At 40.0% G+C, this 21140-nt stretch overlaps 1 protein-coding gene across 1 annotated transcript in view; it reads right to left on the bottom strand.

The window, feature by feature from the left end:
* GPC3 (glypican 3) overlaps positions 1-21140 on the bottom strand; it is a 406774-nt gene that overhangs the window by 33587 nt on the left and 352047 nt on the right. The window lies entirely within an intron of this gene.

Raw genomic sequence — 21140 nt, 5'->3', positions numbered from 1 at the left:
GCAGCAAAATATCAGACATATCTTGTAGCAATATCTTTACTGATACAGCTCTTAGGGCAATGGAAACGAAGGAGAAAATAAACAAATGGGACTACATCAAAATAAAAAGCTTTTGCACAGCAAAAGAAACCATCAACAAAACACCAAGAAAGCTCACTGCATGGGAGAACATATTTGCCAATGTTATCTCTGATAAGGGTTTAATCTCCAAAATTTATAGGGAACTAATACATCTTAACCAAAGGAAGGTTAAAAATCCAATTAAAAAAATGGGCAAAGCACCTAAATAGACAGTTTTAGAAAGAGAAGATACAGAAGGCCAAGAGACATATGAAAACATGCTCAAAGTCAGTAATCATCTGAGAGATGCAAATCAAAAAGGCAATGAGATACCATCTCATACCTGTCAGAATGGTTAACAGCAACAGAACAACTAATGACAAGTGCTGGAGAGGATGCGGAGAAAAAAGAACCCTTATACACTGCTGGTGGAAATGCAGACTGGTGCAGCCATTGTGGAAAACAGTATGGAGTTTCCTCAAAAAATTAAAAATGGAACTGCCATTTGACCCAGTAATCCCACTTCTAGGAATATATCCCAAGAAAACAGAAACACCAATCAGAAAGGATATATGTACCCCTATGTTCAGAGCAGCATAATTTACAATAGCTAAGATTTGGAAACAGCCTAAATGCCCATCAGCAGATGAGCGGATTATAAAACAGTGGTATATCTGCACAATGAAATACCAAGCTGCTATAAAAAAAAGAAGAAATTCTGACCATTTGCAACAGCATGGATGGAACTGGAGAGAATTATGCTAAGCAAAATAAACCTGTCAGAGAAAGATAAATATCACATGCTCTCACTCACTTGTGGAATATAATGAACAATATAAACTGATAGAACAAAAATAGAACCAGAGTCATAGAAGCATCAAACAGACTGTCCAACCTATGAGGGAAGGCGGGGATGAGAGGGTAAGAGATCAACCAAAGGACTTATGCATACATATGAGCATAACCAATGGACACAGACGGAAGGGGGTGAGGGCATGTGCTGGGGGGTGGGCATAGTAGGGGAGAGGTCAATGGTGGAAAAAAAGAGTCTTATGCAATACTTTAAACAATAGTTTAAATTAAAAAATAAATAAAAATTGTGGTACATCCACACAATGGAATATTATGCTGCTGTAAAAAGAAGGAATTCTTACCATTTGCAACAGCATGGATGGAACTGGAGAGCATTATGCTAAGTGCAATAAGCCAGTCAGAGAAAGATGAATATCACATCATCTCACTCATTTGTGAATATAATGAACAACATAAACTGATGAACAAAAATAGAACCAGAGACACAGAAGCATCAAACAGACTGTCCAAGCTATAAGGGAAGGCGGGGGTGAGGGGATAAGAGATCAACCAAAGGACTTGTATGCATGCGTATGAGCATAACCAATGGACACAGACAGTAGGGGGGTGAGGGCATGTGCTGGGGATTGGGAGTGACTGGGCAGAGGTCAATGGGAGAAAAAGGAGACTCATGTAATACTTTAAAGAATAAAGAATTTAAATTATAAAAGTTAAAAAGGATGAGTTTTGTTAAGGAGGTGGTTCTTTTTAAGAAATATTTTTTATTGATTTCAGAGAGGAAGGGAAAGGGAGAGATAGATACAAACATCAATGATGAGAGAGAATCATTGATTGGTTCCCTCCTGCACACCCCCCACTGGGGACCAAGCCTGCAACCCAGGCATGTGCCCTGACTGGGAATCAAACCATTGACCTCTTGGCTCATAGGCTGATGCTCAACCACTGAGCTATACCGGCCAGGCTAAGGAGGTGGTTCTTGAAGTACTGAGGTGCATTAGGGCGAGAAAACAGAGGGCATTACAAGGAGATGTAATGGTCTGAGCAAAAGTAAAGATGTGGTAATGAGAATGGCATGTTAAGGCAAGATGTCCATTTACAGCTCATTTATAGCTATAAAAAGTTCCAGAGGATACTGTGGGATCATTAACAAATCCATGGTCTCATTGTGTAAGTTTAGGGCAATAGTCAACCTTGCCTGGGGGGTCTGAAACTTGAGGCAGTATAGTCTTACTGCACCTTGACTCCAATGATGAACTGCATGCTCAGGTCACGGGGTATGGACATTTGTACCCTCCTCACTACAGTGTCTGACCCCTGGTTGTCCTTGCCACTGTGACACTGACATGGCCCAGATAGCAAGGGAGTCAGACGTGAAGCTAAGGTAAAAATAAAAACACATCTATTAGCAACTGAAATACTAGTAGCATGTTCCTTAAAGCAATTAGATTCCTGATTAGAACACTCAAACTGGGGATGAGAAAGTGTTTTGGAAAGTATGAAGTTAATAAACAAATGGAGCAAATATAAACACTTACACACACATATATACTTAGTATAATTACTGAAATAAAAAGATTAATTGTAGGAAAAAAACAGCACAATTTAATGTAATGTAGTGTTTTAAAATTCAATACTCTTCTAACCTTGCCCTTTTAATTTTCCAAATGCTAGATGTGTTTTATGTTTGAAGATTCATTTGGAAATCATTTAGGTCACCATTTGGATAGGCTTGTTTTTAATTCATATTCCCACTGATGTTTGCCCCTGTGAATAGAACAGATGTGGTGAAGGCAGGATGGATTTATGCACATTGCAGTGGGCCGCTTCCAAGAATGATAAACCCTTTGGTTTCCAAAATATTAAAGATGAACTGATAAACCCTAGCACGGTTGCCTGGTGACTTGGTTGACTTTATCCATATTCATCCAAATGACTCAATGGTGTGTTTTCAACTTTTCCTGTCCTATGTTCTCCCTCAGTGCCCTTGATTTGAGCTCTCCAATATTTTACACCTTGCTGTGCAGTTTCTTTGTCTGCAAAACAGAAGTAATAAAGGTACCCACCCCATAGGTTATTTCGAGAATAAAATGAATTGCTTCATGTAAAATATTTAAAATATCCCTAGCTGGTTTGGCTCCCTAGTGGATAGAGAGTTGGCCTGCAGACTGAAGGGTCCTGGGTTTGATTCCAGTCAAGGCACATGCCCGGGTTGTGGGCTCAATCCCCAGTAGGAGGATTCTGATCATTGAGGCAGAGTCATTGAGGCAGCTGATCAATGATTCTCTCTCATCATTGATGTTTCTATCTCTCTTTCCCTCTCCCTTCCTCTTTGAAATCAATGTTTTAAACAGTGCCTAACATGTAACACACATTCAAAAAGTGAGCTATTATCATGCCAAACCTGGCATTACTCTCTTCATGCTCTCCCTCTGAATGTTATTGGCATCTGCCCATTTGCCCAAGATGACTTTGTCCTTGACTACCCCTTTTTCCTCATCCTGCCACATCTAAACAAAAAGTTCTATTGATTATTTTTAAAGATTATTTAATGAACATTTCCAAAATACAATTCTGACCATGTTATAATTATTCCCTATCTTGCACTCTCTCACACTCCCAACGCCTGCACACACACACACACACACATAAAACCTTACACCAGCAAACCAGAGTGCAGCCTCCAACCTCTTGGTGGTGTTCCTGTAATGCTGTGTTGAGAAGGATTATGAGGTCAAATCTGGGTTCAGTGGAATGGGGTGCTGTGATTGATTATCAATGTCTTCCATGATGAGTGGGGTTTGGGAGGCTGATGACCCATATTTTGTGAATTTATAAACCCTGCTACAGGATCAAGGCCAGGCTCCTAAACAAGGCATAGAAGGCTTGCATGATCTGACCCCAACTAATCTTTCAGTCTCACACCTTGCCTCCCTCTGTTCTAGCCACAGCAAAGTGAATATTGTTCCCAGAACCACCATGCCCCTTCTCACCTCCATTTCTTTTCTCATACTATCCTTTTAGTATGCAATACTATCCCCCTTCAACTGACTCCTACACTTGATCTTAGCCAAAAGGCCGAGAAGCGATTCAACTGACTCCTACACATTTTCTGACCACCTCAGTCTAGGTTTGAAGCTTCTCTTTTATGTTTCCACAACTCCCTGGGTATATTGTAATCAGTGCTTTAACCATATTATAATTACCTAGTTAGGTATCTGTGTCCCCCATACCCTGCACCACTCCTAACTAAATTGGGACCTTATATGGGCAGGAATAGTGCTTATTCGTTTTTGTAAGGTCTAGGCTATGCAACAACCTCTTATTGAATACCAATTATATGACAAGCACTGGAAATACCTGACATCAAATTGATAAATGCTAGAATGCAAAGCACTCTGACTAAGGGAAGAATTTTCTGAAGGTAAAGGTATATCTGAGCTGAGTTTTAAGGGTAGAGAAGTGGAAACAATTAGGGGAAGAGGGACCAGCATGTGCATAATATTAACAGCTATCATTTATTGGAACCCACCAAGGTAGGCCCTGGGCTAAGTGCTTTATGTATATTATAAATATAGAGATTTATAAAGGCCCAGAAAGGCCTTAGAGAGCTGAACAGCAAGTTTGGGAACAATGAGAAATTCAAAGTAGTTGGAGCATAGATGGAGTAGAGGTTAGTGGGAGATAGGATTGCAGAACACATCTCCACTCTCCTTTTCATTCCGTAAAAGCTAAATCTGATTCTAAATCCCTTTGAGGTGCTAAAAACATTGTTTTAGGCTAAAGTGTGACTTGTGTATTCAGGTTTAGAAATCCCAAGAACTGAAATATACATGATTCCACAGACACTGCCCAAATCATTACCACTGCCAAAAAGAATCCATCTTTCTTTCTCCAACTATCATTCCCTGTAAAGTGGTCTGTGGGGAGAAAGAAAGCTAGAACAACAGCAACAACAAATTAGATGGAGAGAAAAATTCATGGCTCCATGCTCCAACAAACTTCAGTCAGAAAGATATTAGTGCAGAAAGGTGCTATGTCTGGATGATGACTTAAGATGATAAAGAACTTATGAACCCACAGATACAGAATCCCTGAGTTCCTTTTCACTATTGATTTAGACTTCCAGTGCTGTGTGTCACAGACAGGCTCAGAAATTTGGAGAAGCAGAGTGTAAACATTCTTACTATATTACTGCCTACTTGTAAAGAAAGTTTCCAATTCCATGATCCAACCACATTTGGGGAGAATTTCATTCCTCAGTCCTCTAGCAATTGGTGTGGCACATGAGCATGAGTAATATGTTGCCTCCCTCCACAAACAAGAAAGAAATGTTGAAAAGGAGAGTGGGGGTGTGTTCCAAATTTAGCTTTCCTTCCAACCTCTGCCCATATGGTTGGTGGTTAAAAAAATGATTACCAAGCCAACGAAATGTAACCTGATCTTAACAGTTCCACTCTAACGCTGGGAAACCAAGGCTCATACCAGCACACAGCATTCATTTGTCTTAATGCCATCTGATATAGGGAGACTGAATTCCAAAATTGGTGATCCATGAGCTGGCCCGCAGGACTCCCATCCAAGTTTGGGACAGAGCTGATGAGATTTCCATTAGTTAGCAGAGAGATTTTAGTGGGAGCTCATCAAACTCAACAGGGAATAAGGGGCTTTGAGAAAAAAAAGTTTATGGATCTAGGTAAGTTTCCAAGTTAAGAAAGTTTCCAAGTCTAGGATTCTGAATCCTAGATTTCAGAATAACTGAAAATGAGGGGTTCTTTCATTTACCAGCATAACTTTGGAAAAGAGGAATTTTCTCTTACTTGTGATGGAATGAGCTATTGAACTTAAGGATTAAAGAAAGAAAATAAACCTTCCAAAGTACCCCTTAACCCTGTGACATGCTGTAGATATTTAACAGCTGGCTCTCAAAAAACAACAACAAAAAAACAAACAAAACAAAAACCACACACACAAAAATCCCAAAACCATGTACACAGAGAACACAATTTACAAATAATAAAAACTATACAATATAATTTATTATAAATTCCATAAGCCAATTGATTCTCACAGAATGCATTCATTGATTTTTGTAGACTTGCATCTGTAGCTAAAACCAGTGTTGCGATTGATGAGCAAGTGAAATTCCAGCAAGAACACTGGTTAATATATTGGTTTACATTAAGGAGCAAGACAAAAATGAAATAACGAAGATGTATGTCGGAATTTAACTCTTTCATCAATGATGCGAGTGACATATCTGCTAAATCGGATAATAGTTTTTGAATACTGGAAGGATAGTTCCTCAATGTTTTGAGCCATCCGCAATGTAATAGATATAGAGAAAACATGATATAAAGTTTCATCTGCACTAACATTTTTTACCTTTTTTTAAAGTTCTCCCCCCCATCAATAAACAATAAATCAAGCCTTAATTTGTGTGTGTGGTTTTTTTTTTGTTGTTGTTGTTGTTGTTGTTGTGTGTGTGTGTTTTGCTGATTTCTGTGGTGTAAATATTTCCATCATGTTCAATTTCAACCTACCAATATGATAACACTACAGAGAGTTGCGAAGCCTTATCTAGTATTTCCACCACATAGACACAAATAACCTCAAGAACATAGGTAATAGTAAATGAAATAAAATAAATAGGCTACGATGAGTTTTGCATATGTTACCTTTGTTTTTAATACAATGTATTTACTTGTAAATGTATCAATTTTAATTTTTAATAATGACTATGTTTAACAATGGGCTCATGAAAATTGTGAAATTTAACAATTGGTTCTTGTGAGCCAGTGCAAGCCAGCACCAACCAGTACACTATTGCTCTCACCCTCATTTAGATTGCTGCTTTTGAGTATACTATATCATCGGGTCCAAAAGTAAGGAGGGAAACAAGCAGACACAGAGAGCAGGCAATTCTTCCTTACTCAACGTGTGGTGTGCTGTTCTACTATTTATTACCAGTCTGCAAGGATAGGAGTAGAGAAATTGCAAGTAAGTGCTTAGAAATTTTTATAGCAATTTAACAGAGAGATTTTTAGGTGTGTCGAGTCTCATGATTAAAAACTGTGGCTTGTATGTAGGCCTTTTGGTCATTTCCTTTTTATAGTAATTTTTTATTCATAGTTTACAAAATTTTTGGTTTATGATAGATTGGGAGGAACAAACCCCTCCTTCCAGGTCCTTTACGTCAGATAACTTGACATGCACTCATCTATTCTGTGAGGCCAGGGTCATAAGGGAGAGAGTGGTGCAACAAATAAGTATAGACTGGACAATCCTGACATTGACCATTTAACTATTAGGTCTAACCACTTGTAGCTGGAGGAGGGGCTGTATCTCACTTTGCTTTTCTAACACAGTGGCAGGAAGGCCACAAATCTGGAAATAATCGGGGAGAAATGAGAACTGGATTCTCGTGGTAGTAAAACAAATCTAGAGGCTATGAGTGACAGACAGGATGTTGAAAAGAATTGCTCCCTGGAAAAGTCTCTGCCATTCCTAAGGATCTGTTTGCTTAGGAAAATAGTTCCAGAAAATCATAATTGGTCACATGTGCTCAAATTTAACCAGAGTCTCTTCTCCATACCTCTTTCCTACCCCCAGCCAGAAAAATTGCTTAATCGGTTCGCTCCACCATCTCGGTTCTTTATTGCTCTACTTGCATGGTTGTATCATAAAACTGTAGCATCTTAGAGCTATTTGGGACCATGAAAGTCAGGAGCCCATGATGTAGGTATGTATTCACTTTCTGACACCCCACTTTCCACACACCTAGCCAGTCTTTCTGAATATATGGTTATTTAATCTCTAGTCAAATACCTCCAGAGTTAGGAAGCTGATTGTTTCCTAGAACAATCCATTCCACTAAGGAATAGCTTAAATGTTTAGAAAGTATATCCTTTGACAGTCAAATATACTGTGTATCTCCTTGTAAATTCCATGCAAGATTCCAGATCTATCCTCATCTTCCAAAGGCAAAACCTCTAAATATTGGAAGACAATATTCACGTCTCCCAAATTCCTCTGTTGCATAGACTGAACATCACCAGTTCTTTTCACAGTCCTTCCACTGATCTTGTCTACAGGTTCTTCACCATCCTGCTTATTCTCCTCAGTTTACACTCTTGGCTACAGACACGCAAAGTTTCACACAGTGTATGTACCCTCCCCCTTCACAGGAGCCCCTACTCTTGTGTTGACTGAAACAGAGATCTCACATCTTTTTGCTCACAATTTCAGCGGCTAGCATTGAAAGATACTCTGAGGAGGCTAACTAAAAAAATATTGAGGATAAAACCTACCAAATAGGAGGCAAAAGTAAGTAAATACAAAAGAAAGCATTGTATATGAATAACCAAAATCTTTATTAAACATCTGCTAAGTGAAAATTATGGGGCAAGGCAGGCTAGTGAAGTAGATTGGAAATCTTGGTCCTGACATAGATAAATGGGGAGTAAAAGATAATGGCTGTTCCTTTGTTCTTTTTGTCATACTAACAAAAGTAAATTTGTTCTTTTTGTCATACCAACAAAAGTAAAAGGATAGCATTATCTGAATTGGAAAGAGAGACTTCATAACACATTTGTGCATGTTCATGTGTGTGTGTGTGTGTGTGTATGTGTGTATGTATGTGTGTGTGTATATGTGTGTAGTTTCAAGAAGGTCAGTGATTGCAAGGCATCTATCTGATGGCTCTGAGTCCCTTCTCCTCTCAGAGCAGGACCTCAACCTGGCTTCATATCTGATCTCTACTCATGGCCATTAGGACTGTCCACACCAATCCCTTTCAGCTTCTGTCTCTCTCTGCAGACTCATGACTACTTGTTACATTGGGATCCTCAGATTTTGCCCCCTCAAGATACCATTGTTAATCAGTGGAACATAGGGCCACTGCACAGGTTTAATTAGAAGTCATATCTTCCTCTCTTTCTGATATGATATTTCTTCTTATAGGGGAGCACTTCCCATTTGATGGCACATGAGTCTGCTCTCCAAGATCCATTGGAGATGTTATCTTTCAGGGACTGTTTCACTTCTTTTGGTGGCCCAGTTAGAGGCTATGGGCTTGCCACCTTCTTGCTGTTTCCTTCTTTACTTTTCCACCAGCTGAGTATTGAATATCTTCTTCCCATTTGTTTCTATTCATACTATATTACCACAATTTAGTTGAGTTTTTCACTAAACTGGCCAACATGGCTTCATCCAGAGAAAATCAATTGTACCATTTAGCCACATTCATGCATTCAATAGTTTCTTTTAGCTTGAAAACTGATTATTAGGTTTAATACAATGATTATAAATCACTCACACTATTTCTGACACTCCCCCAATTCTTAGAGTTATGTGCAATACCCACCAGCAAGTGTAACTATTTATAGTATTACTCTTTTTTTAATATATGTTTTTATTGATTTTAGAGAGAGAGGAGGGGAGAGGGAGAAACATTGATGTGAGAGAAACACACTCCTTACTGCAGATCAAGTCTGCAACACAGGCATGTGCCCTGAGTGGGAACTGAACTGGCAACCTCTTGGTCCTTGGAGTGACAATCAACCAACTGAGCCACACTGGCCAAGGCTATAGCATTACTCTTTATTAAAGTCTCAGAGCCTAATGGCTCAGACAGGAAGCATCACAGGGCAGTAGACCTACATAAATGAACCTAGAATATATTCTCCCAACTAATAAGAAACAAACTGCCTAGAGAATCTCAAGTTATGGTAACTGAAGAAACTTTTTGTCTTTCCTTATTTCATCTATCACCAGTTTACCTGTAGTAATTCCCTAGTCAACACTAGGGCATGAGAAGGCCCCGTTCTGGGTATACTTCTTCAATGGGCAGGTAATATCACTGTTAAAGTTTGCATCTAAATCCCTCTTTGTGAACCATAGGAACTGCACAAAGGTCTGGAGTGAGGTGGGATTGGCTATCTTATCAACCTATTAGCAAGAACCACCTGGTCTCTATCTGGGTGAAAGTGTTATTATAATGAGCATTGTTCCCTTTAGCTTTCCTATGGCATTTGAGCTATAAAAGAAAAGATCAAGGCATGAAAGCTGATTGCTTATAGCTAAGAGCAAGATAGAGTGGAAAGAATCAGGGGTCCTTTCTTGACCCTCCGCAACTCATTGTCCACTCCTGCCCCCACTGCCCCACTAACACCAAAGAAAACAAAACATAACTAGCTGTGATTCTTTCAAGATGTAGGTGACTACTAATGTTGTGACAGTGGTTATTTGCACAACTCAGCAGACATATTTGTCATTGTTTAAATACCTTCTCAGCAGGCTAAAATCAAGTTAATGAATAACTGAAAATGACACATTGGGGATGGAGAAGAGGGAGTATATTTTTTGGCCAATGAAAATTATTGGCCAGAACATTGGGGACTTCATTTATAATTTTAACTACAGGATTTTTGTATACTAAAATTAACTTATAACCCAGTGGTATTAAACAATCTATATATATATATATATATATATATATATATATATATATATATATATGCCTAAGAGACCGTTACGACCGGTCGACCAAATGACCAGTTGACCAGTCACTATGACATGCACTGACCACCGGGGGGCAGATGTTCAATGCAGGAGCTGCCCCCCTGGTGGTCAGTGCGCTCCCACAGCCAGCCAACCTCCCGCATTATCTCCTCCCGGCCGGCTGGCCCAATCGGCCCCAATTGGGACTGGATCAGCTAGATCGCGGGCCAGGCTGAGGGATCCCACCTGTTCACAGATTCATGCACCGGGCCTCTAGTATTAATAATATTACTCTAAATGGGTAACTGCTTTACAGTTTATAACATGTATATCCATTATCACATGTGTTTCATTCAACAACTTATGAAATGAGCAGGTCAGAAAATGTTTTATCATTATTTTTACACATGAGGAATATGAGGCTCAGAGGAAGTGAATGACTTTGTCAAAGGCCACAATATTGGGAAGTGGCAGAGACAGAACTGAGACTCAGTTTGTTTGACTTTTTAGATGAAATGCACTTCCTTCTCTTTATGTCTCAAGATTCAGCAGCCAAAGGGTAGGAGGGTATCATGTTCACCCATTAGATAGGATCCACCTCTCAGTGTTGGTGACATGGGGTTCCTTACACTGAGGTCACATGTTTAAGGAACTGATATCACAAGAAAGAAGGTTGGGAGTCACTACAAGATCTTGCCTGAGAATTTCAGGAATGGGTTGCTTAAGTGGGAAGCCACCTGCAACATAAGTGCCAATAATCTGACTGGTGGGTTTTCAAATAGTGCAAAGGAAATAGGTTTAAACTGTGGAAGGCATTGTTCAGTGGTTAGAGCATAGGCCCATGCATCAAAGGGTCATGGGTTCGATTCCCAGTCAAGGGCATATACCTGGGCTGCAGGTTCAATCCTTGGCCCAGTCAGGGTGCGGGGAGGCAACCAATCGATGTCTCTCTCTCTCTCTCTCTCTCTCTCTCTCTCTCTCTCTCTCCCTCCTCCCCCTCCACTTTCTCTAAAAATCAATGGGAAAAATACCCTCAGGTGAGGATTAATAAAAAAAAAAAAGGAAGCAAGTTTGGGTTTTTCAAACTATAGAATACATTTCGGGAAATCCTCCATAATTTATTCCTGGAATTGTTACCAACAGGGTAGTATAAGTAGATATATTAATGTATCTACATGTATTTTGAGCTCTGAACAGGACTCAACAACTTTCCTATTAAAAAAAAAAACCTCCAGGGAATTTCATTCCCCTACAAACTTTCTACTCATTCTTCAGTAGGCAATATGATTTGTTCTTCAGCATGGAAATTTGCAGATTTCACCCATGATAAAAAGCCAAACATAAAGTTACTTCATTTATATTTTACCCCTTTCATCAAACCAACCCATTAATGAATTTATGAATATACATTTCTACCAGCCCACATTTATGAAGGCTTCACTTGACAATTTAGAAGAACAGTTCAGCCATTGAATTGTCCTTCACCTTTCCTGTGTGCATAGACTTGTTAAGAGTAGAAATATAAGGTTGTACTTGTTCCACTAAAAAAACAAACAAAATAAACAAACAAAACACCAATCATTCGCTTAAATATTTTTTTTCTCATTGATTTTTTTTCTGGAGTCATTTTTTTCTTTTTGCCTTTAGATTGTAAAGTAACTGTAGGGGAGGGGGGTTAATATTCATTGCAGAGACTCATGTGGTTCACAGCAGTGGAGTCTTAATAGCTTTACTCCAGTATTGCTGGGAAGAGGTGATTGTTAGGGGAGGGAGAAGGCAGCTGCTTTCCCTCACAACACCTGGAGATAAGAGAGACAAATAGGAAAAGGGACCCACCTAGATCTGGATTTCATGTCACCATTACTCCCAGCCAAAGAACAAGTAGCAAGATTTATCTTTTCAGTTCCCAGGCTGACATGGAGAGAGTGAAATTTTCTTGAGGGTAAACATTTCCACAAGAAATGTTTAATATGGGCATGAAATAGCCTTTTGGTTTCAATACTGTTTCAAGTCCTAAGCCCAAGACGTGTTTTATGACTTCTCCTCCCTAGCCCACCACTAACCAGCTGAAGCCCCTCTGACTCCCATGAAGCAACAAGGAATATTTCTATCTTCTATGGTTTGTTTCCACTTTCCTCATCCAAAGAAAAGCTTTCACAGTATATATGATCACTTTGTCCTGTCTTTGGCCCAGCTTAAGCCAAGACTATCTTTTTTTATATTTTATGACTCGCAGTTATCAAGGCATTAGGCTCACCAGAATGTTCTGTCTATACCCAAAGAACAGTGCAAGCTGGAGCAAGAACAGGTCTAGGGAGAATAAGGAGTGAGGGAGTGGTAATGCAGATGTCTCTAAGATAAGTGTTTTTTTGCTGTGAGTTGATTTGTGAGCATGTGTTTCCAATAGCAGGTGTGCATACCTATATGAGTGCATGCACATATGTGCATGCATGCTCCCATGTGTGTGTGTTTCTGTGTGGGTGAGAGTGGGGATTTGGTGGAGAGGGGGTAGATGCTTAAGGTAGTTAGTCATCATGTCTTGGCCAGGGACACCTGGCTAGACTTGCAAAGCTTCTCAGGAAACAGCCCAGGCCAAAGCACTGAGATTAGCCAGTTTCCCAAATAGCTCACAGTAAGAGCTTCCACAAGGCCAATAACTAGGAACAGTGCTGATGGTATACCAGCAACACAATAGTCATCTTATTTCACTAAGTCCATCATGGACGATCTGTCTTCGGAAGGTAGTCTTAAAATGGGTGTTCAGTGCAAAAACGTCTCATACCTCTTGGGCTAAATTCAATCACTCCAGAAAATATGCACTGAACAAGAGATGTGAGAAAGCCTAAGAGCTTCGAGAGATTTTTGGAATAATAACAGTCTTCTGGATGTTATAAAAATTGGTAGAGCTTAACAGGTTATAAAGTACTTTCACACTCATTATCACATTTGGTTTTCACAGTAATTCATTGAGGTAGGCAAGGATGATTCCCCCATTTTACAGATGGAGAAACAGAGGCTCAGAGCAGCTACATAACTTGCTCAAGGTTCCACGGTTAGTAAATGTATTAGGGCTGGAATCCAACTTTCCTAACCTATCATATAGATGACTGAGCTTTGCACCCATTTTATACTTCCTAGAATTCTTAGCTCACTGTGGGATGGTTTACGCAGCGGTTCTCAACCTGTGGGTTGCGACTCCTTTCGCGGTTGAACAACCCTTTCACAGGGGTCGCCTAAGACCATCCTGCATGTCAGATATTTACATTACGATTCATAACAGTAGCAACATTACAGTTATGAAGTAGCAACGAAAATAGTTTTATGGTTGGGTCACAACATGAGGAACTATTCAAAGGGCCAGAAGGTTGAGAACCACTGGTTTAATGGGTTTTTAGATGTTTGAAATATTAAACCTGAATGCCACAGTGCTCAATTAGGAGGTTTTAAAGGCTGAAAACAGATCCTTTACGGATCTTCCTAACATGATCTTCTGACTTAGTAGGTCTGGGATGGCACCTGAGATTTTGTATTTTTTTTTAATATATTTTATTGATTTTTTACAGAGAGGAAGGGAGAGAGATAGAGAGTCAGAAACATCTATGTGAGAGAAACATCGATCAGCCGCCTCCAGCACATCCCCCACCGGGGATGTGCCCGCAACCCAGGTACATGCCCTTGACCGGAATCGAACCTGGGACCTTTTAGTCCGCAGGCCGACGCTCTATCCACTGAGCCAAACCGGTTTCGGCGAGATTTTGTATTTTTAACAAACTCTCAGGTGATACAGATTCTGTTGGTCCATGGACTCCACATGGAGCAACAAAGGATCGGCGGGTATTGCTGAATGTTGGTTATCTAGTTTTAATGGACTTTCACAGGTCTCAAACAAACAAAAAACAAGGCAATTCTAATCTACATCTTCAGACTCTTTAAGCTCCCAAAGGTTAGCAGCAGCAGCAGCAGCAAACCGACAACTTTAATAGTAGATATGCTTTGAGTGCTTTCTAGGTGCCAGGTACGTGCCAAATACTTCGCTTAGATTATTTTATTTAATCACCACAACTCTGTGAAATGAGCTGAGGAAGATGAAGAACCCACCAAAAGGGAAACACATTAGGTTAAACTATAACTGTGGGTAAGAGATCATGTCACAGTCACCTCACCAACAATGAAATTCAACAACCAGAAAGGAGCAAACAGTAAGAACTTTGTGTTAAATTTAGAAATAAAAATTATAGGAAAAGAGAGCACTTTGGAAGCTTTGGGATGAAGAATTTTATAAGTGAGCATAGTCTGGAAAGTGTGGAAACTGCTCAGAATTTATTAGCACCCTGATGTACAAGCGTGCTGAGGGGCAGGTGTAGTCAGCCCTTGGTAACAAGCCTGGCTTGCTAGATTGCAAAAGTCAAAGGAGCAAGAGAAGGGGAAATGAAATCTTTTTGAAAGTGGAAATAGCTCAGAAGAAGAAAACTGGGAACCTGCAAGGTTAGAAGAAAACTCAAAAGATGTCGCTCAAAGACTCCAATAAGTACCTTGCCAGGGACTAGAACCAAATAAGTGAACACAATCACAGAATACTGCCACTAGTATGGACTGCAAAAATTGTTTGGGCATTCTTTTTATTTTACAAATGGAGAAACTTCTAAAAAGAGGAAGGGGCTTGACCTAGGACATATGGGAGTTAGAAGCAAAGCCAGGTATAGAAACTAGGTGTCCTGCACTTCATCCGTGCATCAAAAGAAGGGAAAGAACTGAGCCAGTAGGACCACTTGCTGGTCAGGTTGCAAAAGGTCTGTTCAGGGACAAAAGGGACAGAAGAGAGTCAGAACATACTCTGAGCTTTGTTTTTCATTCCCAAATTGCCTTTGGAGGAAGATTTGGAATTCAAAATGAGATGATGGTAAATGAACACAGTGTTCCAAGTCTGGTTGACTAAATAGATGTTGATGAATCACCAGCACCAGATGGCATCTACTCAGATTTTGAGTAAAATTGTATAATAGCTGACCAAAGTGTATAGCCTGTCATTCCAAGTAGGTGATGTGTAATGAGCCTGGCAAATTGCCAATGAGTCTTCTCTCCAAGAGAAAAATTTCAAAGGGGAACCAAGGAATCCAGGCTGGTAAGATCACTGAACTTGTTAGGCAAGTGTAACCTACTAGGAGTAAAGCATTATTTTTCCTGTGAATTAAATTAACCACCATTGTGTCGTGTTTTACAGTTTACAAAACACTTAGGTTTAATCAAGCCTAACTAATTGACTAGAATTCTTTGAGAGACTAAATGTGCATGTGGACAAAGGGAAACCAGTAGCTGTAATCTATTTAGATTTTGAAAAGGCCCTTGACAAGGTCCTACACCAAACACTGTTAAAAAAAGTTAAGTCACCATGGAATTGTGGTGTAGTGTTTTGAAATTGATAGGGAAGTAGCTTATAAGTAGGAAAGCAGGGACTTTTTCTGGAGAAGTATGAATGGTGTTGTGTCCTAGGTATCAATACTGGGACCAATTAATATTTTGGTGAATCATCTGAACAACCTTTAGAAAAATGAAATTATTTTCTGGGTAGCAAAAGGAAAAGAAGATTTCAGTCTTGTATGATTGTATCGATTATCAGAAAAAGAAGAATTAAAGTAGAATTATTCAAAGAGTGGCCTCTGAAAGCTCACTGACTGGCTCTGAATTCTGACTCTTCCCTTAAAGACTGCATGATCTTATGCAAATTACTCTACCTCTTCTGGTATAAAATTTTTCATCTGTAAAGTGGGAATAATTAATAATCCCTAGTTCATGAAGGTGTTGTGAAAATGATATGAGACAATGCATATAAAGTTCTGGCACAGTGCTTGAAGCACTGTGGGAAATGTACAATAATTATTAGCTCCTGGGAGAAACTAAGATGGCGGCATAGGTAAACACCGGGAAATTGTCGCCTCCCACAACAATTGAAAATTACCGCAAAGGACTGAGCAAACATCATCCAGAACAACAGAAAGGCTGGCTGAGTGTAAATTCTACAACTAGAAGGAAAGAGAAGCACGCTGAGAGCCAGAGGCGCTGCGGAGGCGAAGTGCAGAGGTACGGCGGCTCGCGCGCGCGAGGAAAGGGGGTGGCACCTGAGGACGCGGCTGTCTTTTTGAATCACAAACTCCCGACTGCTCTGAACTCCGGTTCCGGGAAGTCTCTGGGGACCTAGGTCTCATACGGGGAGAAGCTGGTCTGTCCGGCAGCGGGCGAACTTGAAGGCGGCTTTCCCTCAGAGGTGCTTGCAGCAATTAGCGGGTCACTGAGACGCGCGACTCCGGGCGGAGAATCGGCCATAGCTCCCTGATCCGCCCTTTGATTCCCTGAGACCCCGCCCCACCCAGGCTGCGGCAGAGGCTTTTGCATGTGAATGTACCTAACTGCAGCCCAGCCAGGCAGACCCGGAACTTCCAAGAGAAGGCCCAAGGCCCCGCAGCGGCTTGCATTGCTTCACAGCTGAGCCTCTTCGTGGCTCCTGCTGTGTGGCCTCAGGCAGAGGCTGAATTAGCACCTCCTTAGATCCAGGAGCCACTGTACCCAGTGGTCAGAGGGGGACCATCCAGATTGCAACTCCTCAGATCCATAAGGGACACACTCAGGGAGCAGACTCGGTGAGCACCAAAGCCCCACTGAAGCAAGTCTTGCCCCAGAAGGGTGTCTTCAGCACAGAAGTTCTCCCACTTTAGACACAGCTGATTCTCACAGCCAATTGGCCTGGAGGTCAATTCCTCCCAGTGATTCTACAACAACCAAGGCACCAAGAGTGTCCACCCCAGGTAACTGGGGAGGCTGAGCTACTGGGCCCTACAGGACACCTGGCGCGCAGGGCCACTCTATCAACACAGGGAAGCTGCCAAAATGCGGAGACAAAGAAACAGGTCACAAATGGCAGAAATGGAGGAAAGCAAACGATTGGATATAGAGTTCAAGGCCACGTTTATAAGGTTTTTCAAGAATTTTATGGAAACCGCCGATAAATTTAATGAATCCCTCAATAAGTATAGTGAGACCATGGAGGACATGAAAAAGGACCAACTAGAAATTAAGCATACACTGACTGAAATAAAGAATAATTTACAGAGATCCAGCAGCAGACAAGAGGATCCCAAGAATCAAGTCAAAGATTTGAAATTCAAAGAAACAAAAAATACCCAACCGAAAAAGAAAAAAGAAAAGAGATTCCAAAAATATGAAGATAGTGTAAGGAACCTCTGGGACAACTTCAAGCGTACCAACATCAGAATTATAGGGGTACCAGAAGGAGAGAGAGGGCAAGATATTGAAAACCTTTTTGAAGAAATAATGACAGAAAACTTCCCCTACCTGGTGAAAGAAATGGACTTACAAGTCCAGGAAGCGCAGAGAACCCCAAACAAAAGGAATCCAAAGAGGACCACACCAAGACACATCATAATTAAAATGCCAAGAGCAAAAGATAAAGAGAGAATCTTAAAAGCAGCAAGAGAAAGAAACTCAGTTACCTACAAGGGCGTACCCATACGACTGTCAGCTGATTTCTCAACAGAAACCATGCAGGCCAGAAGAGAGTGGCAAGAAATATTCAAAGTGATGAATAGCAAGAACCTGCAACCAAGATTACTTTATCCAGCAAAGCTATCATTCAGAATAGAAGGTCAGATAAAGAGCTTCATGGATAAGAAAAAGCTAAAGGAGTTCATCACCACCAAACCAGCATTATATGAAATGCTGAAAGGTATCCTTTAAGAAGAGGAAGAAGAAAAAGGAACTCTGACCATTTGCCACAGCATGGATGGAACTGGAGAGCGGATAAATACCACATGATCTCACTCATTTGTGGAATATAATGAACAACATAAGCTGATGACTGTCGGGACTTGGAGGGAAGGTAGGGGAGGGTGGGGGTAAGGGGGAAAGATCAACCAAAGGACTTATATGCAAGCATATAGGCCTAATCAATGGACATGGACAACGGGGGGGTGAGGGCATGAGCGGGGGGGGGGGGTAGAGGGTAACGTGGGGACAAGGACACATATGTAATATCTTAATCAATAAAAAATATATTAAAAAAAATTATTAGCTCCTATTATTTTACTTATTATTTTTATTCAATATTATTCTTATAGGATGCCAGGCTTTGAGTGATCATGTTATGCCAGTGATGGCGGACCTTTTGAGCTCGGCGTGTCAGCATTTTGAAAAACCCTAACTTAACTCTGGTGCCGTGTCACATATAGAAATTTTTTGATATTTGCCACCATAGTTAAACAAAGATTTATATTTTTGATATTTATTTTATATATTTAAATGCCATTTAACAAAGAAAAATCAACCAAATAAATGAGTTCGCGTGTTACCTCTGACATGCGTGTCATAGGTTCGCCATCACTGTGTTATGCCCTAGAAATGGAACTTGGGAGCCATTACAGTCTATTTCTTGAAAGCATTGGCAGAATTTATTTTAGTGATTCAAAGATGAAGATGACTATAGACTGGGATAGTAGCAAAAGATTTCATGCAAGGAAACTGATAATTAAGGAGCACCTAGTATTGCTAAATACTGAGCTATATGCTTTACAAAGTTTATTCCTTTAATCTTGCAATAGTCCTATGATCCACATTTGATGGATGAGGAAGTGGAGACAGAGAGGAGGCTAAGGAAACTTGTCCTAAGTCCTGCTAGCTCATAAGGAATAGGCCAGAAATCAAAACAAGTTAGCTCTACCCCTAAACCTATTTTTTCACTGTATCATACTTGAAATGCACTTTGAGATATGGGTATAATTTATGAAGGAATAAAAGAGGGGTAGTTATATAGAAATAAAAATAGGCAATGGTATGAAGACAGAAGCAAGAACAGTATGTTTACAGGGCTCATGGGGCATGAGGATGGTTGTTTCTGCCAACATGGATGGTCCCTGTGGGCTAGAGGTGTGAAGTGAAGCTAGAAGCATAGTTTAGGCTAGACTAGTAGACACTCAGAACTCTGTTAAGGAATCTGAGCCTTGTCCTCCAGGCAATCGAGATAAGATGAAGGCAGCTGAGCTAGGAGAGGTAGGAAATGCTTTAGAAAGATTAACCTGGCAGTTGTATAAGAAGAATTTGGTGGAATCTTCTGTCTGGGTCTGTGATTCTTTGTTCTCTAATCTACTAGTGTAAGGCTGTCAATACTCTTGCCTTAGCTTAGAAACCTGGAAAACACTTAAAATGTGATTGAAATAGAATATACAGGAGGGTGGAATAGAAGGGAAGCAGTGACAGAGGCAGGGAAAAAAATTACCAATAATATACAGGGATTTGGGGCCCAACTGTATATATATATATATAGGGCAAGGTAGAAGAAAGAGTAAAAGATGACCAGTTTTAAGCCTCAGTGACCAGGAGAATGGTAGTGATATTTAAAAAATAAAGATATTAAGGGAGTAGCCAGTTTTGGACTATCTGTTGGTAAATTTGATTTATGATACATTGAATTGGGGGTAACGGTGGGAAAGCTAGGTAGAAATTATTAAGAAGCAGTTGGAGATGTGAGATAGTAGCTCAAGAGAGCAGTTAAGATGGGAGGTTAATGAATTTATGAGTTGTCTCCATACTGGTATAATAGTTAAAGAATGTTCATTGAAGCATTCCCCACAATAGCCAGAGGTGAAAACAACTTAAATGTCCACCAGTGGATCAGTGGATGAAAAAATTATGGTACATGCATATAATGGAATATCATTCAACCTTAAAATAGGATATCTTATCATACATTATATCATGGATGAATCTTGAGGCCATGCTCAGTGAAATAAGCCAGTCACAGAAGGGCACATATCACGTGAGTCCACTTTTATGAGATACTCAGAGTAGCCAAACTCATAGAAGCAAAAAGTAAAATGGTGGTGCCAGAGGTTGAGGGAGGGGAGAAAAGGGAAGTTACTGTTCAATAACCATAGAGTTTCAGTCATACATAATGAAACAGCTCTAGAGATCTATTGTATAATTTAAATATAATTAACAATATTGTACGGTACACTTAAAAGTTACTTTAGAGGACAAATTTCATGTTAGATGGTTTTATTTATTTATTTATTTACTTATTTTTTCTTTTTTTTTCTTTTTTTGCTTAAAGTATTACAAAGAGTATTACATATGTCTCCTTTTTTTCCCCCCGCCGTTGACATTCCCCTGGCCTCCCCTACCCCCCAGTGTCTTATGTCCATTGGTTATGCTTATATGCATGCATACAAGTCCTTTGGTTGATCTCTCATGTTAGATGGTTTTTTTAAAAAATTTAATTTTGCCAAAAAAGTGAAATCATTAAAAAATAAAAAGAGCCAAAGTGAGTGAGGTCTGTCTTTTTTTTCTGGAGAAGAGAGAAAAGATCGAGGCTTAAGAAGAGATCTCTGGATAATACCCAGTTTTAGAGTAGGGTTAGGAAAAACTAGTGCAGGAAAAAGGCTAAAGGAGGAAGAGGAGAAGGACATTAGAGGCAATGGGTGGTAGGATTTCAAGAAGTCTACACACTGAAGAGGGAAGAGCCAAATTATATTTCCAGTTATTCCACTTAGATAAAACTCATTTCTTCTTTGAACTCCACTTTTCTTATCTGTAAAATGGAAACAAGAGCACCTATCCATAGAAGAGCACTTTGCAAACTGGGAAAATAAATACAAACAAGAGGGCTTTATTTTGTTGTTGTTGCTTTGCCTTCTTGACCCCAGCAGCTTGATTTTATTTTTTCTCCATTGCTGTCATTTTTATGAAGCTTTGCGGTTATGTGT

Source organism: Myotis myotis, unplaced genomic scaffold (assembly GCF_014108235.1).
Source record: "Myotis myotis isolate mMyoMyo1 unplaced genomic scaffold, mMyoMyo1.p scaffold_m19_p_4, whole genome shotgun sequence".
In the NCBI taxonomy this organism is placed as follows: Eukaryota; Metazoa; Chordata; class Mammalia; order Chiroptera; family Vespertilionidae; genus Myotis; species Myotis myotis.
The sequence above is the reverse complement of the archived record's forward strand: the minus strand, read 5'-3'. Positions and strand labels throughout refer to the sequence as shown.